Source organism: Kogia breviceps, chromosome 8 (genome assembly GCF_026419965.1).
Source record: "Kogia breviceps isolate mKogBre1 chromosome 8, mKogBre1 haplotype 1, whole genome shotgun sequence".
In the NCBI taxonomy this organism is placed as follows: Eukaryota; Metazoa; Chordata; class Mammalia; order Artiodactyla; family Physeteridae; genus Kogia; species Kogia breviceps.
In genome coordinates this window covers 59,167,063-59,187,172 of record NC_081317.1, presented here as the reverse complement: position 1 = coordinate 59,187,172, position 20,110 = coordinate 59,167,063, and the positions used below count along the sequence as shown (strand labels likewise).

General features: G+C 37.4%; 1 protein-coding gene and 1 non-coding gene across 14 annotated transcripts in view; both read right to left on the bottom strand.

Annotated features, from left to right (window-relative positions):
* NFIB (nuclear factor I B) overlaps positions 1 to 20,110 on the bottom strand; it is a 232,978-nt gene that overhangs the window by 145,953 nt on the left and 66,915 nt on the right. The gene's annotated exons all lie outside the window — the stretch shown is intronic.
* On the bottom strand, positions 9,227 to 9,336 carry LOC131762111 (U6 spliceosomal RNA). The gene has a single exon (XR_009337188.1). It is a non-coding gene; the product is annotated as a U6 spliceosomal RNA (small nuclear RNA).

Genomic DNA, 20,110 nt, shown 5'->3' with positions numbered 1-20,110 from the left:
TACTGGATTCATCCTTACACTATATTGTTCCTCAAGTACAAGGCACTTTATATAATGTACTTGAAAGCAATAAACTGAACTCGGGATAGAACAAAGTGATGGATTGTGTCTGGGGTTTTTGTGGTTTTATGGCTTTGGGTTTAAAAGCAAATTTTGTTTTATGAAAACAACATGAAAAGGTCATCACTGTTTATGATATTAAAGTCTAATATAAAAAAATAATAATGTTTTCCAGCTTAATAAGCAGGCATTAAGCTTAGAAGCAGATCTAGTTCTACCAAACGCTCAGGATTCACTCCCAAAGTTGCTGTCATTCTCTACAAAAAGAATCAAAAAGTATTTGGAAACACAGAACAAAATATTTAAAGGTCCAGGCCAATATAATTGTTTCTAATGAATTTTTCTTTTACATTGGTTGTACATAATATCTGGTCATTGTGGTGAAATATGTGTTATTTCCTTTTGAATGTATCTCTTTTCAACAAAATTGATTAAAATAACGACTTAGAACATTGATCAGGTAGATTTTTTAACACTAGTTCAGAAGATTCAATTATTGTAATCTTAAATTGGCTCTCATTGTTCAATAAACATTGACAAAATAATTAATTGAGAAGGTATGTACTCTACATTTTAAAGAACATGTTATTGTTTTCTAAAATCATTTAATGATGACAATTTGGCTTTGTAACAAAACTGAAAATATTAATTCATTGAGAGATGAATCATCTCTCATCCAGTAAGCCAACAAGCAATATTTAAAGAATATTTTTCATGAAAATCTATTCAGTGAAAACACCCTCAAGAACAGCAATGAATATATAAGACTATGAGTCTCAAAACAACAAAAACCAAAAACAATTTAACATGACCTTTATTAACTGAAGCATATATTTTTAAAAGTATTCCAGATAATTGCTAATCACATTTTAAAAATAAACATTAGATTAATACAGCCAAGGACACCTTAGAAATGAACAATTAGAGTTATCAGATAATTCTGTCTTTGCCATGGACTAAAAATTTTAAATGACTTTTTTGTTTACATTTCAAATGGCTTTCTAACTTATAAACTCAAGGTGTGTTTGTGTCTCTGTGTGTGTGTAGAATCCTTCCTAAGGATGCCCCCAAAATACTACAATTTTAAAACCTTATTTATCAGTTCAAAGCTTTCTGCCACTTACCACTGTCTAGTGGATTACCGGTTCCTCGGTAAAACTTTATTCTTAGACTGTGATGTCCCTGTGGATGACTGTGGAAAGAGCCTTTGCTTTTTATTCCTAAAGGTTAATATGAGACATAAAATATTACTAGGTACTCAGAAACTGTTTATTGAATGAACAAAAAATTGATGAATTTTTTAGATCAATGAACATTGTTCTGAAATGTCCCTCTTTAAACTTGAAATGTATTATAACAGGTACTATAGAACAAAAGCAGAGCTGCTTTGGATTTTCATGAATTGGATATTTTCCCAAACCTAAGTAATTGGAATCCTGTCATGAAAACAGGAAGATGATAACAATACGTTGTGACTTATTTGTAATAATTTTTTTAATATCTATTTCCTCTACTGCTATATAATTGTTGATGAGAACAGTCACCGTGTGAGATGTCATTGATAAATAGGCATTTATAAGAAGCTTCACAAAAGTTGGCTTTAATTCTCAATACAAACTGTCAAGGTGGATACTATTATTATCAGCCCTATCTTACAGGTGAGGAACAAGAGAGGCCTCAAGAGGTTAAGTAATTTGCTAGAGTTAATACTGCTGGTGAGAAGCAGAGAAGAGCCTCCCAGGTTTCCAGAGCCTGTGCTCCATCCACTGAACTACCGTGTCTCTTGATACTTTGGAAGAATCTATATCTATGAATTTAATTTTACATAATTTCTCTTTCCAAGTGTACTTTAACATAATACCTTTTAAAGACAAAATTTCAAAAAAAATAAAAATAAAGACAAAATTTCATTTTTAACTCATTTTGAATCATTCATTTCCTCTTCCTTTAATCAGATTTCTCATCCAACTCTGCATTTCTATGTATCTTTTTAAAATTGTTATAGGAACAGTTGAAGAAACTGTAAATATACTGTGTTGAAGCTGACTTTAAAAGTTATTATGTAGGAATAGAAACATACACATCAAAGGCACTGGACTCGATATGAACCTTATTTTTCTTTCTTTTTTTTTTTTTTTTTTTTTTTTTTTCAGTACGCGGGCCTCTCACTGTTGTGGCCTCTCCCGTTGCGGAGCACAGGCTCCGGCCATGGCTCACGGGCCCAGCCGCTCTGCGGCATGTGGGATCCTCCCGGACCGGGGCACGAACCCGTATCCCCTGCATCAGCAGGCGGACTCTCAACCACTGCACCACCAGGGAAGCCCTGAACCTTATTTTTCTTACTAGTGCTTCCCACATCTCAACCAAATAATCTTCTACTTGAGCCCATGCACTAAAGCCTACCTACTCCCACTACACACTCAAATTTAGTGGTCAAAATAGCAAACATTTCGCTCTTCACTTAATGTCTTTTTTTTCCGGAATTTTATTTATTTATTTTTTGATACAGCAGGTTCTTATCAGTTATCTATTTTATACATACTAGTGTATATATGTCAATCCCAACATTTAATGTTTTTGAAATATGTCAATTACATATAAATTCAAACTGCTTGTAAATTGGTGCATGCAATTTCGCAAATATTCCAGGGAAAAAGCTTCCTTTCTGGCCAGGCTTTACCATTACATAAGAAAGGACCTCATGGTTTGCCTCTCTCAGTCTATCTGGGGTCTCTCTCTGTGACTGTATTGTAATCTTATTAGAGTTCATCACTAACGTGGTTTCTCTCTCACTTGAACCCAAATCAAACTCAGCTTAATGTCATGTTCCTGGTGACTCAGTATGAAACAAGGACATGTCAAAAGATCTTATATTTGGGAGATCTTAGAAATTATTTTTTTCCTTTGACTTCTTTTAAATTTTTTTAGGTGATAACTTTTATTACTAACATTATTAGGTATACTACCTATTTATAAAAAGGCTTTGGGGAGATTTATGAAAAAAAAAAGAAAGCGAGAGAACCACTTAAACTCAATTAGAAGTATCCTAAGTATCACAAGAAAACAGAATACGTAAGATTTAATTTCATATCACTTCTGTATTCACATATGGGTAACCCCCAACTTACTAAGGAGTAGAGCTCCAAAAGCTCATAGGCGAGTCAGTGGTCTGGACCTCACATTGAAATCTCCTATCAAAACAATATCATACAAGGTGACTAGGTTTTCATACTAGCCCACAAAGCCCAATTCAACCCTGAATGCACTTCAGCTATGATACCAATAGTACCAACATGAAATCTGAGTCTAGGGAAGCTGGCTTGAAGACTCATGCCAAAGTGGAGAACAAATCTTTATACAGTGAATTCATTCATTCAACGGACATTAATTGAGTACCCAGAGGCTACACAGTGTCAGTTGTACATGTTCTAATTCTGGAATTAAAGAGACCTGATCTTTAAATATTAACGAGATAAAATAATGCCTTATTTTTTTAAAAAAGAAATAAGATAGGTAAAGTCCTTGGCACATAAAAGATTAACTAATTTTAGTTCCTTTCCTTCTTTCCCAAGGGACAAAAAAAGAAAACGGGGCAGTAGCTTTCTCTATTTAAATTCCTAAAGAAAGCCAACCTTAACTTTCAAACCCTCTTCTCTCCCTGTGGGCACTCCCATCTCCCTGACACCCATCCTCCCAGGTCCTGTGCCCCATGCCAGCCACCTTGGACTTCCCACTGTTCCAGGCCCTAAAAGCATCACCTCTCAACCCAACCTTGTCCTCATTCCTGCAGCCACTAGTGTCCACCAGGTGCTAAAAGAAAAGCAGATGATATGAATTTAAAACAATTGCTTTTGGTAATTGACATTTACTTTTTAAGAAAAAGTCTGTCAATCTCAATGAATTTCTAATTAGTGTAATGTTTCAAACAGTGTAAGAGTGATATAAAAGAATTCAGGAAGAGTATAATTGGAAGATGTTTGGGGACAGGGAGACAGCCATTCCTTTATTCCTTCAGAGTGAAGAAAATGCAATGAAGACTCATAGAGTTTTATGGAAACACAACTTCAAGGGGGCCCACGTGGATTGGAATGTCCAAGAAGACTTCTATGTTGAAGGCCTTTCCTAGGATATAAGCCCCATGAGAGCAGAGAATGTCATCTGTTCAAAGCAACCCTGAATCTCAAGGACCTAGAATAACTTCTGGTACATCATTGGCACTGAATTGAAAAAATGTGGAAAAAAGAAAGGACATTGGCTTAAATTTAGACCTGACAAATGAGTAAAAATTAACTGGGATACATGGGATTAGTAAAAGTGAAGTCCCTTAGGTAGAAAAGAGTAGGGCTCTTTGGCAAATTTAAAGAAGAAAAAGGAGACTGTCAAGATGATGAGTCAGAAGCGCTAGGGAGAAAAGTAAGAAATGAATTTGGAGAGGTGGGCAAAGGCCAGATCTGGCTGGGCCTTTCAGGATGTATAAGAATTTGAAACATTTTTTCAGAGACTGCCTAACTCTCTCACCTTGAGGCCCCAACTTGGACTGAATGAACCACAAGAGGTCTGATGCACTGGCAGGGAGATTCTGGTGTGGGAGGCATGGAGGAAGAATAGAAGCAGCCTCCGTATGTTAGGAAGATGAGTAACTCGAGCTATGCCTTTAGAGCTACCATACCTGTACTAGAACACGTTGCTAATGAATAAATAGACCATGGATATTTGAGTCCTTTGCCTAAGGCTCTTCCATGAAGAAATCATACTTTGAGGCATTGTTTATATGTTCAGACTGTTTGCTAGCTAGCCAAGCATGCTGGGATAGTTCATTGAAAGAAAAACCTGAAAAATGAAAACATTTTACTCCTGAATCTGTGTGTGTGTGTGTATGTCTGTGAGAGAGAGAGAGAGAGAGAGAGAGAGGGAGAAGGAGAGAGGGAGAGAGAGGAAATTCTGTCAGGGGGCTGACTTTAAAAGAATGGAGGATTATACACTTCACTGTTCAAGGGTGACAGAGAGAAAACGAGGCTGGCACCAAGCAGGAAGCCCAATCCTGTCTGAATAAAACACTGCACATTTATGCAATCCCTGGTACCCGATCTTTTATCACAAACTATTTTGATTGCAAAGAGAGAAAAGCGCTAAGTAAAAATTATTTACTCTGGGTCTATTATGAAAAGAACAGATTAGCTCCCTAACACTTCGTTCTTTTTGAAGGTGTATTTTCTACCTTCCCGGTATGATTTATATTAATGAGAGGTTTAAAACAGGTTTTAACTTAAGAATGATTGCTGATGGTGAAGTGAGTAATTATACACCTTCTGACAGGACACGTGAATGGCTCATACAAGGGAACTGCATAACATGCCAAGCTAATCCTCCCTGCATAAAAAGGGAGAATACTTTGCAAGCTGGCCGATTTTAAGCTCCAGTTAACAAAAACCCTTTTTGTTGGAGTCTAAAACAAGAATGGGTTAACAAAAGCAAGGAGGAAAAAAATCTCATTTTTTTCCCTTCTTCACAAAATATAGTATTACAGGACTTAAAAGTTTTGAAAGGCCACGATGCGGCTGAAAGACCTGAGAAAGGGGCAAGGTCTGGGCCAACAACGACAAACTGAAAAGAACACAAGGAAAACCAGAACCTCTTATCAGTAGGGAACATTATGATGTGATTCTAGTTTATTGTTGTTGTTTAACTTTTTATCTTTAACGAGCTAAAGGTGTAGAGAGAGGGAAGGTGCCAACACTCTCTGGCTAGGTAGAGATGAAATGGGTTCATGGATGTTATAAAGGAAAAACCTTAAGCCATGGTGGGTGAGTCAACAGTGTATGTGCCATTTCTGCATCGCTGCATTTTTCTCATACAAGAGCCATTTCTGGACAACAACAAGACCCCTAAAGCATCTGCTTAGGGATTATGACCCGGCTACACTGAGAAATGCTCAGTTAACACAGAGCTGCCGTGGACTTAACTCTGTGCATGCCTGGCCTGCCCACCACCAAACACAAAATGCACAGTGGTCCTAGATGCTCTCTGAAGAAGACACTCAGCTGTTGGCACCACTCACCCGCTCAGGGAAAGGCAAGGAAGAAATAAAAGCCACCACATTTACTCCACATAATGGGAATTGAGAAAAGGAAGACTGGAAGACAAAGGTTAGCAGGTGAAAGGAAGGAAGCCTGGAGGTCCATTTAATGTCTTAAAGGGCTAGGGATCAAGTCTTAGTATTATATTCTTTTCTAAGATGGACGTCACCTTAGAAAATTTCAAATTAGAAATTTAAGGAACAGACTCCTTATACTCCTATATCTCGTAAATGATTCATAGAATCCTAAATTTTGACAAGTTCCTAAGATGAGTTGAACTATTCGTCCTACTTTAAATATTTAGATGGATTCATTGGCCGCTGTGGTGTCTTCTGCACCTACAGGGAGCTATGATCACAGAAGTCAGGAATGCCCCCTCCTACTTGCAGGGTCCCCGGACACAGAGCCCAGGGCTGCCAGGTCTCATCTAGCAAACTGACACGCCCAGCAGGACAGGTCAAGAGGGCAGGCCTGCCTCTGGTTCCTTCCTTCTGCTAACACATGCTGCATTAGCTCTTGACAGGATAAAGCAGAAAGTCTTCACTTTTTAAGAAAGCCAAGGCAAAGAACAGGAAGCTGAAGTTGTGGCATTTCCTACACTAACTGTATTAATACTGCTCTTCAAAAGATCCTTTCTGGGCTTCCCTGGTGGCGCAGTGGTTGAGAGTCCGCCTGCTGATGCAGGGGACATGGGTTCGTGCCCTGGTCCGGGAGGATCCCACGTGCCGCGGAGCGGCTGGGCCCGTGAGCCATGGCCGCTGAGCCTGCGCGTCCAGAGCCTGTGCTCCGCAACGGGAGAGGCCACAACAGTGAGAGGCCCGCGTAACGCAAAAAAAAAGATCCTTTATACACATGTGGTTTAACCCTAAAGACAGTCAGTTGAAATTGTGATGTCCACACAAATATAGCTTTAAAATACTCTTTCCAAACGCAAATAATAAGTAAATCATTTCTATTCCTTCATGGGTGACTGGAAACTGAAATTTCTAGATGTGGAGGAATTTCTCAGAAAATGATCCCCAAAATTTTCATGTAAAACATTTAACAATTTACCATAAAGAGGTTTGGTAAAGTCTGAGGTTCAGCATTCAGCTCTTTTGCTGTTATTCTTTAATATGTTTGCAAACTGCATATATTGCAAAGTGAGCCTATATACAAGGCAGAATTAAGTAGTACTGTGAGCTGAAATATTTCAGTTTAATCAGAGTCCATCAATTTTGATCCAAAATAATGAGCAGAGGACACTTTCGTCATCATTGGCACTCATTCCAATACTCCAAAGGAAAACTGTTCTGAAACGTATACATCTTCTTACATATATAAAGCATCTATTGATTATAATGACCAAAACAAAAGTCAAGGGCAATGCTTTTTAATTATGTTATACATCAAGGAAAGATGCTTAGAGAACTTCTGTAACCCTTGGAAACACAGCATTGGAGCCTGGAGTCTTTTGACTCACGGACTCACTGTCAAACCTAGGAGAAATTATCCTGCAGTAAAATGTCAGAGGATTACCCTCTAGATTGGAGGGCAGAGAGATTCGAGTTCTCAGCATCAGAAACATTACAAAATGCACGTGCCAGAAAAGTACATGCAATAAAAGTACTGGGAACAAGAACCCATTAACTGCAACATGTAAGAGAGAAGAGACTGGGGAGAAGAGGCACGCAGGGATATTATTAATCTATTTTTAAATTTTTGTTTCTTTATTCATACATTCATTTAAAGTTCTTATTTAATTATTTTAAATCTTATTCAAACAAATTTAAACAAAATTTTATTTCTTAAACTGGGTGATGCATGCATGAGTTTGTTGAAACATTTATATTTTTGTTATGTCTTAAATATTTCAAAATACATTTTTAAGAAACTGAACCAAGGGAATTAGAATAGGAATAATGAGGTGAAATCACCGGATCAAAGAACTGTAGGGAAAAAAGTAGCTTCAAGGATGTACACTTGGTCTCTTTGAACAGACCAAGAACAACCTAATATTTTCAACTTTAAATCCTTTACTATAATCAGGGTTCAGATGTGGCAGTCTTAGTATGCAGACCTTCACAACTGGTAGGAGCTTAAGAAATATATGTCTATAGATGATAATGATAATTTTACTCAAATAGGACATTACAGAGAATGTTAGATGATTGAAAATAAAGAACAAATACTGTGTCAGAAAAAACAACTTCACATATAGTGTAAGAGCCTCCAATGGAAACTTATAAGGAAGACTGGCAGACTGATTCTTTTGAGGAATTCCTAAAACAATGCTTTTGCAGATTTGCTTATTGAAGCTTTACCTTTACTGACCTTCTTTCCAATCCTGAGCTCTCTCTGAGTCTTCATACATGCTGTTTACTCTTCCAGGAATACCACTGCCCTTCCCCTGGTTAACTTTTGTTTTTTTTTTTCTTTTTTAAACATCTTTATTGGAGTATAATTGCTTTACAATGGTGTGTTAGTTTCTGCTTTATAACAGAATGATTCAGCTATACATATACATATATCCCCATATCTCCTCCCTCTCGCGTCTACCTCCCACCTTCCCTATCCCACCCCTCTAGGTGGACACAAAGCACCGAGCTGATCTCCCTGTGCTATGCAGCTGCTTCCCACTAGCTATCTGTTTTACGTTTGGTAGTGTATATATGTCCATGCCACTCTCTCACTTCATCCCAGCTTACCCTTCCCCCTCCCCGGGTTCTCAAGTCCATTCTCTATGTCTGTGTCTTTATTCCTGTCCTGCCCCTAGGTTCTTCAGAACCATTTTTTAAATTCCATATATATGTGTTAGCATACGGTATTTGTTTTTCTCTTTCTGACTTACTGCACTCTGTATGACAGACTCTAGGCCCATCCTCCTCACTACAAATAACTCAATTTCGTTTCTTTTTATGGCTGAGTAATATTCCATTGTATATATGTGCCACATCTTCTTTATCCATTCATCTGTCGATGGACACTCAGGTTGCTTCCATGTCCCGGCTATTGTAAATAGAGCTGCAATGAACATTGTGGTACATGACTCTTTTTGCATTATGGTTTTCTCAGGGTATATGCGCAGTAGTGGGATTGCTGGGTCATATAAAAATGTGGAATGCTGTACGAATTTGCATGTCATCCTTGCACAGGGGCCATGCTAATCCTCTCTGTATTGTTCCAATTTTTTTAGTATATGTGCTGCCGAAGCAAGCACCCCTGGTTAACTTTCATTCTGGCCACCTTCACTGATCTGGTGTATGCATCTGTCTTTTTTTTGTCCCCATAAGATTCTATATTTCAACACCATAACTTTCCCTATACTTTCATCAAACTTGATTGACTGTCTCCCTATATCCATACCCTACAGTTACTTGAGGTACTAATTTCCATAAAACCAAGAACTGTGTCAGTCTTTTTCATTTTTGCATTTCCACTATCCATACTACTACTGAGTGGCTGGCTGAATGAACTCTGTGACTATTCTAAAATCTTTCCACTTTCTTCTTCAATTTAAAAGATACACAGAATGCTCCCATGTACAATATATTCATTCTCTAACACCAGGAAGTATAAAGTATGTAAATCTATGTGCATATCAATATATATGATTGTCAGATGAAAAGTTACACAGAACAAATAACTTTCTTATACAGCTTGACTGATATATACTAAGGTATGTGTTGAACGTTGAAAGCAGCTGTTGACACTAGATTTTTAGGAAATAATCACTAAGTCTCTACATTTTATTCCTTTAAATTCAAGCTCGGAAAAGTTAAAAAAAAAAAAAAAAGATCTGGTGTTCATGGGATACCATTTAAAACTTGGGAGGCAGCCTGATAGATAGAGTAGAATGCGTTCTGTATTTAGGAACTCAGTTCTTCTGGACTGCTCCTTACCTAGCCTAGGTGATTCCTTTAGTGCCAAAGGCCTCAGGTTCCTTATCTGTAAATGATTAGATTAGATAACAAGGGCAACAACCAATATTTATATAGCTTTTAGTTGATGACTTTGACATATGCTATCTCATCCTAAAAGACCCCTCTGGGTTTTCATGTGCTGTGATGTCAGTTTTACTCAAAACTATTACTTGGTTATATGCCATTTACCAAACTAAATCCAAGAAGTAAACTTGTTCAGATAATTAATTTCTTATTATTAAAAAAAAAAGCACTGTTGTACTGCAGTAGCTAGAATGACTTTAAATATAACGTTGGATAACAATTAGGTGCTAAATCACCTTCAAAGAACCGACTACCTTTTGTTTTGCTGCTCACCGGAAGCATCACTGGGACCTGCCTGATAGTAAAGATCAAGGGGCTGGCTTTATTTGTCCAAGGAGAAAGAAGCAGTCACCTCTGCAGGAAGGGTTCTGTCAGAAAGAATGCCTGTCCCTACTAGACTGCACCACTTCTCCCCAAGGCTTGAACTTGAACTACTTAATTCTACAATACTCATAGAGTTTTTAATGTAATTACTACTGAAAGCTCAAGGCATTTATTTAAACTCACATTAAAGAGTAAATGACTAATTTCCCGAAAGTAGACACTGGGTATTTTTTAAACGCAAATTTAAACCATAAAAATAATATCGTAGTAATCATTCTACCTCCATCTTGCATCCTTATAACAAAGCTTCTTCACAAAGATATACATATACATTATAGATAACAATTCTACATATAACTGCTCACTAACAGCTAAAGTAAACTGGTATCCTTATGAATGTAAGGTTCTCTGTACTGTTGATTGTAGCTACTGCTTTTGAATTTATTTTCCAAAATTGACTGACCACAAAATAAAACCATCTCTTTACAACTTCTCTTTTTCCTTATGTTTGCAGCCTCCAGAGGAAGACTCCATAATTTCATCTTGAGAACTTCCTCGTCAGTAATCGTTAGTGATGGAGACAGCAATTAAAATTGATTATTTGAATTCTACAAGCTGCTTATGTTCATAATTATCATAAAACCATGTTATACCCAAAATGCCCTCATCCTCTGGGAACGTGGGTGAGGGGTTTACATGAAATAGTCCATTTATGTTTCTCCAGGTTTAGGCCAATGCATGTAGAGCTGTATGGAAACTTAAAAACACATTCTTCTCGGCTGGAGTAACCGAGGCAGGAAGTCACTATCCTCTCTTAGTAGACCAAACAATTCTCACTTCATTGCTAGAATTAAATTCCAGAGAATTTTTTGGATTCTATTTAATGAATGAGGATATATTTTTCATGTGGTGTCATTGTTTTACTACTTCCCATGTTTATTTGGACAGATTCAAGCACTGGGTAGGAAATGTATTGGTTGGCAACTTCAGTTTTGGAAGAGAAAGTAAACACATGCTGATTAGCAAACAGTAAACTCTACTGTGTTTAATTTTGGCTTCTCTTAAAAAAAAAAAAAAAAACCACAAAAAACCACTATTTGGTGTTGTGTTCCAAGTAGGAGCATTTGTCCCTAAGTTCTTTCCTAACCCCTTACTGGAGGGCTTCCAGAATTACTCTCATTTTTTTCCCTTCTTCCCCTAACACCAGTGGCAAACGCCAACATTATTTAAGAAAATACTTGTACATATGGTATCCTCCTAGCACAGATTTGCCATCCAGTTGAACAGTAGGGCCACTAACCCACACAAACTAAACTGCAAAATTATGAACTGCATAAACATAAACAATTATTTCCAGCTCTGATACATTCAAGGTAAAATCACACTTCAGAAAATCCCAGGAAGGCTATTGACTGAAAACTATCAGGTCTGAGAATTGAAGGTGGTAAATATGACAATAAGCTAGAATTTCAAATGCTCTCTTTAGAGCCAACTTTTCATTTATCTCATACGCTTGCTTTACTACGGCCTCCAAATTATCCTTCAAATTTAAGTTTATCCTTAAGCTTATCCTTAGCTCTCTCCTCGTCTATCCTCAGAGGCTCATTACAAGCAATATCACTGAAAAAGTGTCCAGGAACAGCACATACATGGAAAATCCTGAGTATCTAAGATATATCCCTGCCCATCGGGCACAGACCCTATTCATTATTTCAGAGCTCCGTTTCATAAAAGAAAATTCATGTTTGATCTTTTATTCCTCATGATTAAAGCTCACTTACCATCATTCAACTTCCCACGGTGCCTCTGAGGTATGCAAAATGTTGTCCCCACTCATCAAATGGGAAAGCCAAGGCATCCAGAAGCTATATAACTTGTCAGATGGCCCAGTAGAAGAGGTAAGCGCCATCTCTGTCAGGTCTACATTGTTTATTCAACAGGCATTATTGTGAATCTGCCAGGTTCTGCAATGAGCTAGGTGCTATACCTAGGTTCTATTATGTTCTGGGCCCAGGCAAAAGAGTGCTAAATGGTCGAAGTTCCAACCCACATGAGGCTAACAGCTGGTGGGGGTGAGAAGCAGTAAACCAGGAAACAGGTGAATATAAAATATGCCAGGGAGCTATAGGGCGAATCGTCAAGCAGAGTAAGGGAAAAGAGGCTTGGACAAGGGAGCAATGGATGCAGTGATGGGAGAAGGCCTCTCTGAGCATACCTCTGAATGAGGTGAGGGGACAAGCCCTGCAATGATCTGGGGAGAAAGGCTTCCCAGCAGCAAGAACAGGGAGAGCAAAGTGCTGGAGGAGTGGCAAGAAGGCCAGCGCTGCGGATGCTAAGAGAGCAGGTGGAGTGTGACCTGGGCAGGAGAAGGAGGCAGGGGCCAGGGCTTACGGCCCTGGGAAGTCACCATGAGATGGGGAGACTGCAAACACAAATGAGACTAAGCTAGAGAGAAAGAACGAGGGTGATGAGTTTGATACATAAACTCGTAATTTAAATGCACTGCATGAAAAGGAGGGGATGCTTCTCTCTGCCATCAGGTGGAGACTATATAAGCACAAACACACAGAATGGCCCCGGTCTGAATTTTTTACATGCTAGGAAACATTTTCACGCTGGTTGATCCCATCAAATACAAAGAAGTGGCTCAACAGCATCCAGTACCTAAGAGAGACCAAAAGCATTTCCTTCTGTAAAGCTCTGCAGCTGAGGGCTTACATCCGCCTGGTCCAATCAGTTCATTTCCAAACAAAGGTAGGAAATGGCTGCATCCTAGGATTTCATTGTGGGCTCATGAGTCAGTGCTTTGGAACTTGGTGTCTTTGGGAGTGAGTGTCTATTCTTCACGTCTCTTGCCACAGGGGGAAAAAGGTACAGATAAACAGTAACACAACTTCACCCTACTGAGATACGAATCTGTGGGCTTTTCCACCCCTTCTCAAAAATAAATGAATGAATGACCGAAATTCAGGTCCTTCTTGTTTTTTTCTTTCTCTCTCTCTTTTGTTTCCTAATTCCCAGCTCTCCCATGTGTTTCCTAAACAACATAAAGTCAACTGATGGTGAAAGCACACCACATGGTAATTATTTAAAGGCTGTTATGTTAGACCATGAAGTTTAAAAGAAATTTGTATTCTATAAAAGTGGCCAATAATGTATCCCATGACATAGGGATCTAAGAAATGAAAATTAAGAAATTTGTTGTAAAGAACAAAATGATTCCCCATAATTTAACCCAAAAGATTTGTGGTATTTTACTTTCAAAATGTTAGAACAGTAATTTAACTTTGAAAACTATTTTTTATAGAACAGTCACAAAGAAAACAATATATAAATTTTAAGTGTAAAGTAAGCAAAGGAGAAAACTCTGTGTGTGTGTGTGTGTGTGTGTGTGTGTGTGTGTGTATTTTAGGAATATTATTCTAAATAAAAAATGCTTCAGAGGTATACTTAACCTACAGGCTATTTTCTTCAGGAAAAAGTAGATTATAGTAACACCTGGATTGACACAGCACTCCCATTTCTGATGAAAGTTATAGAAGGAACTATGTACTGTATCTGATCTAATATTAGAAGTCACTTATTATCTATGATGGAAAAGGGAAAGAAAATAAGATGAGGAAGCAAGGTTTAAATGAGAATGAGAAAGGAGCCCCTGGTCTAACATAAATATATATAAGCATATCAATCCAAACATCAGCCAAATTAATTTATAATGATATCCTTGTGATCAATGTGACATAACCACAAGAAACTTACATGATTATAGTGAGAAAGTTCAGAAACAGCATATTTCCACCTAAGCAAAGTAAAAATTATTTTCAGAATATTGGAGAAATCTGGTGTTTTCTACTCAGGCAGAATGGATTATGAAAACAATAAAAACAATCTCCAGAGAGACAGAGTAAAAGGGTTTCTGTGTTAAGGAGAATATTACACTTCACTTTTCCAATGTGGAAATAAACTGAGAAAAATTGAGGGGCAGAGGTGAGAATGGAGAAAAATAAAATCACCAAAAAAAAGAAAAGAAGGAAAAATGTAATAATGAAACAGGACTATAGTTTTAGCTTATATTAGTTTTTGTCTTTCCATTAAAAATTATACCTTAAAGTTCATTCCTCTTGACTATATTGCCAATTTCTCAAATAATACACCGGTAAAGTTCCAAAATCTCATTAGACATATAAATTACATGTATAAAGGATCTTGTATAGCCTGTGGAAACATTTTAAACTTCTTGTGTAATATTATTTTCTTCAGCAAAATTGGGCCTAAAGTTTGGAAAAATTCCTAGAGAGTGAAACATCCCCCCCTCCCTTCTCTCTCTCTCTCTCTCTCTGGATAGTATTACCCTACTACATACCCAGCCATATATCTTTACACTCCAATTTCCTACCTATTCCCCTATCCATACATGTATAATGCTTCCATTTTGAAGCATATGGCTGGGGAGCCAAAAGAATTTAAATTGCCTTCAAAATGTGCATCGCATTATAAATGGTGTGAAAAAAGATCTCACTATTCAGCTCTCAACTTGGAGCATAAAGCAAAGAGGAAGCAACACAAGACTGCTTCAAACTTTATCCAAAAACTCAACAGCTTCACTTGTTTATAGAGGTACAAAAAGTATGCGACACAGTTTATAAAACAAGAATGGCGTACTGTATGCAAAAGTAAAGTTAAAAGCAAAGTATAGTAACAGCCCTATCTCGTTACAAACACTTGGCAGAGTGTCTAAAGTACCATGGTCAAAAACACGATACTGTCTGAGCTGAACTTCTGCCAGAAAGCACTCCCTAAGTCCAAGTCTCTTTAGCCATCATCACTACCTCATTTGGCAATCTCTCCCACGCCTCAGTTCATCTACTCAAAATTACTCCACAGAAACACAGAAAGCAGACAACCTCTCTAGCTATACAGGCTGTAAGTATCACAATGTGGTAGCACTGGCAAGTGACAGTGTAAGATGCAGTTCTAAGGTTAGAAAGCCAGGACCAACTACACTACATCCTCAAAGCTAATTTGCATATCAAGTTGAGCTGGGCTGCCTTAATTTTTGGTAATCCAGGGTTTCTTCCCTACTCTCACAGTAATTCCAAAGGGTCTTTCTGAATCAAAGCAGCTGAGAAAGAAGGCACATGGTAAGAATACACTCAGGCACCAAATATATTTTAGGCAAGTGAGGAGCAAATGTATTCAGAAGTAACCTGCCATTTAACCATTCCAGGCAGAGCTTTTGAATAATTCCAGATCATCAAAGAGTGCAATCCTAGCTATATATGCATGGCATCCCAGGCAATACCAAGGCTAGGGAAATGTCAAGACTTAGGTAGTAAGTAGATAAACAGAATATGTCAATATGGGCATCTACATCTACACTTGGCATTTATAACGAAAAACATGACAATGTATAAGACGAAAGTACAAATGTGGCAATGAAAAGATAAGTGATGGGAGAGAAAGAGCTGCATGAATTATTAATATTCTTTGGGCATGGTAGAACTGGCTTCCAAATTTTTCTTTAATTCACTTTTCTCCTAGCATATTAAATAATTCAAAAACACAGATATTATGATCTTAAGTTTACAGCTTGCCATATTTCCTAGAAAATAAACAATAATTAACATATTTCATAGTTGTCCACCCCTACCCCCTTCTCTTCAAGAAACTTTATACTTTGAAATGTAGACACATAAACTACTTTTGGATCAGGGCTCACAAATATGTTTCCAAAGGAATAATACGTTCAGGTTAGTCTGGTATATACCAGATGTAAGAAAAAGCAAATTCACAACCAGAAATATCAGTATTCAACAGAAAAATATATTTTTAATTAAATCTCATTCTTCCTCTCATTACAGATACAGAATCTAAGAAAATCAATCACAGGTATAATTTTTTTGACTTTTACCTGAAAAAGAAAAATTCAATTTGACTCATGAATCTGGGTTTCCTATATACATAAGGTTACAAAGACACTACGATGGTCATGTATAAACTGGCTTCTCTGAGTGGGCCTCCTACCATATGCTGATATTCAACAAAAAGCATCTGTATGAAAAGACCAGAAAATTGCAAATGTAGAACTTACAAGGTAAACTAGGCAGAAAAAGGCTACAAAGCCCAGGTCTCCATCAGATGCTTAACATGTTAAGCCTCGATTACCAAAAACTTTAAGAATTCTCAGTAAGCATAACTAGTGAGTCTTCACTTATCAAACCATTCTAAATGCAAAGTGAGCACATTACCTGCACATTGAAATAATTTATGTGTTCTTTTCTAAGATATTAGAACATGCATGAGAGTATTAAAAACAAACTACAAATCCCCCCTCTCTCTAGAAGTCTTAAGAGTCTAAAGTTTGCGTTGTATTTATCTTTTCCTATGCAAGCCTACAAGGATTTGGTCAGACTTATAGAAGTTATTAAGCAAAGTCCTGCAGGAAGAAATAGATCGAGGATTCAGATCACCCATGCCTAACCCTTTCAGGGCACCATGATCTCTCCCCTTGTGCTATATGTCAGAGATGTAGTGAAAGCCAAGTCTTAATTTAGAATTTAATAAAAATTGATTAAGCATCATGGAGCACAAACAAAGCTGCTCCATAAATCTTTCAGCCCTTTTTGTGCTAGGAAGAAAGCAAGCACTGTCTGCTGAAGCAGATGACAGATGCTGGCTTAAAGATAAGTATTATTTATACTTCTGTACCAGATTTCTTCTTATGCATATCTTATCATGCATGGGTATATGATCAACAAAGCAATTTTGTATCAGTCTGAGACGTTCGAATGTACCGTGGCTCCGTGGGAATGCGTTGAAGAGTTCAGGCCTAGGGTTCAATTAAACCAAGGTGGACAGGGAAGAAAGTTTTGAAAGAAAACCAAATATCAAGATGGTTGTTATCTGAAATGTTCTTTCACACACAGGCTAATGAATATATATGCACTGAAAATAACTTTGTTCTGAACATATGCCTATGCATTTTAAATAAACGATGCATGTTGGAAAGATAAGAGGGTTTACCAAATCTAACCACATCAAGTTATCTCTATATTAAACTGCAGTTATTTGCACAGTATGTTGGTAAGAAGACAGCACCTTGAAAGAAATCCAGTACTTACATAAAGAGATCACGGATTTAACCAAGTTTGCGAATATTTTAGTCATCAAGTCTACAGTCTAAAAACTTAAATCTCATTCTTTCTCTCTATATAGACACAGAAACTATGAAAACCAATCACGTGATGAAAATCCCAAGAGGTTTTCTTACTTCTAACAGAGTGAGGATAGCCAATGATTGGAAAGAGGAGTGGAAACTATTTACCTTACCTTTTTAAAAAAGATCATATTCTGCATTATAAGATGCTTGAAAGTGCAGAATCTGGCATGTGACTTCAAAACAAATGCAACTCAGAAAGAGAAGTCACCAGGTGGATAATAAACATCAGTCACAGCTGTCTTGACCTTCCTTCTCTACCCCAATTCCTGATCCCCCTTCCAGGATCTAGATTAAGGGTAGGCTTTCATTTTGTTGTTGTTGTTGTTTTTTGAGGGAAGATAAAACTGGACATAAATGAGTCTTCAAATGCAGCCAGAAAATCAATCTATGGTTAGATTCACCTAATTAAGGTTCAAAAGTCAAACAAATTACCAAGCTTGTGTTCATCCATTTCTTTATATGGTATCGTATTGTCCTTCATTTCCCTTACCATAATCCTTCTTAACAGTTCTTTCTGAGAAATCTCAACCTCATCTCAGATGGCCTGAAAGCTGGAGATACTCACCCCCGCAAAGGCCAGGAAACCACAAGTGCTAAGGCTTGGGTGAGAGTAATTGTCTGGGTGAGCCCAGAACAGAATCCTTGCAGCTCAGAGGTGTCCTGCACAAGGACTAGATGAAGCCACAGCTACAGCTGCAATCATACACCAATGCTTTAACCTGACACCAACAGCAAAATTAAACTGTCTAGTTTCTTAGAAATTACTGTATAGATATCTCTTGAGAATTAGTAATGCACTAAAATGGGATACACAAATCAGTACTTTTATGTGGTAATACTAGTCTATCACATGCAATAATTTTTCTTTTCTGAATTATATATGAAAATACATCAATAAGAGTGTAGCAACTATGAGCCAATATTTTCAGGAATTACTACTGTGTACGTGTCTTAAGCATACAATGCTACATGAAATCACTAAACCACAGAACTGCTAAAAATATCCAGGTTTCTCTTTCCAATTAAATAATTCCCTTTACTATACAAAAAGTCAGGTTGTAGGGGAAATGGTAGATAAGGGTTATTTTTAAATGACCTTACAACAGAAAACAAAGTTAAAATATATACCACATATGTATAACTGCATCACTTCGTTGTACACCTGAAACTAACACAACATTGTAAATCAACTGTACTTCAAAATATGTATGTGTGTGTGTAGATGTATACGTGTATGTGTGTGTGTGTGTGTATATGTATATATATATATATATATATATATATACATCATATACTAGTGCAATTGGATGGATATATTTTCAATCAGCTTATTTAAATGATAGAAGTTCAAAAAAATGTAAATCATCCACTTATCCTCTCACCCAAGTAAGAGAGAAAGAATTACATGTCTTTTGAGTTAACCGGGATGACTACAGTTAAGTTTCTTTGTTTGTTTGTTTTTGTTTTAACATCTTTATTGGAGTATAATTCCTTTACAATGGTGTGTTAGTTTCTGCTTTATAACAAAGTGAATCAGTTATACATATACATATGTTCCCATATCTCTTCCCTCTTGCGTCTCCCTCCCTCCCACCCTCTCTAGGTGGTCACAAAGCATTGAGCTGATCTCCCTGTGCTATGCGGCTGCTTCCCACTAGCTACTTATTTTATGTTTGGTAGTGTATATATGTCCATGCCACTCTCTCACTTTGTCCCAGCTTACCCTTCCCCCTCCCCGTATCCTCAAGTCCATTCTCTAGTAGGTCTGTGTCTTTATTCCCATCTTGCCCCTAGGTTCTTCATGATCTTTTTTTTTTTTCTTAGAGTCCATATACAGTTAAGTTTTGAAAAAAACTTTAATCTCTATACTATCCCGCAGAATTCCTCCCTCCAAAAAGTAAAATAAAATAACTGCTTAGTATGCTCTGCAGTATTTGTAAGTTCGCAAAGCATGCCCAGTTCCGATACTCAGCTGTTTGGCCTTGGATAAATTATCCAACCTCTCAGTCTGAATTTGCAAGTCTGCTTAAGGATAATAGGCTTAAGGTTTGAATTAAATGAGATGTAGGAAAAGCATTTAGCAAAATACCTGGAACATAGCAAGCACTGAGAAAACAGTAAATACTGTTATTATTATTCTTGCTGCTATTGTTCTTCTTACTACTAAAGAATTCATGATAAAACTCACTGGCCAGACAGGTCTAGCATGTGCCCCTTTTCTCATCTCTTTGATTCTATGACATTGAGCTGTGCTGATTCTCCTCCTACTTCTGGGACTTCTCACTTCCATTCTCCTTTGTTAATCCCAGTGCTTCCACCATTTCCTTAAAAGTCAGCATTCCCCAAAGCTACATTCTTGGTCCACTTTCTTACCCTCTGCACAGTGGCAATCAAACCCTTGGCTTCAAAGGTCTGAGATAACAACAAAGCTGTATTTTCATTTG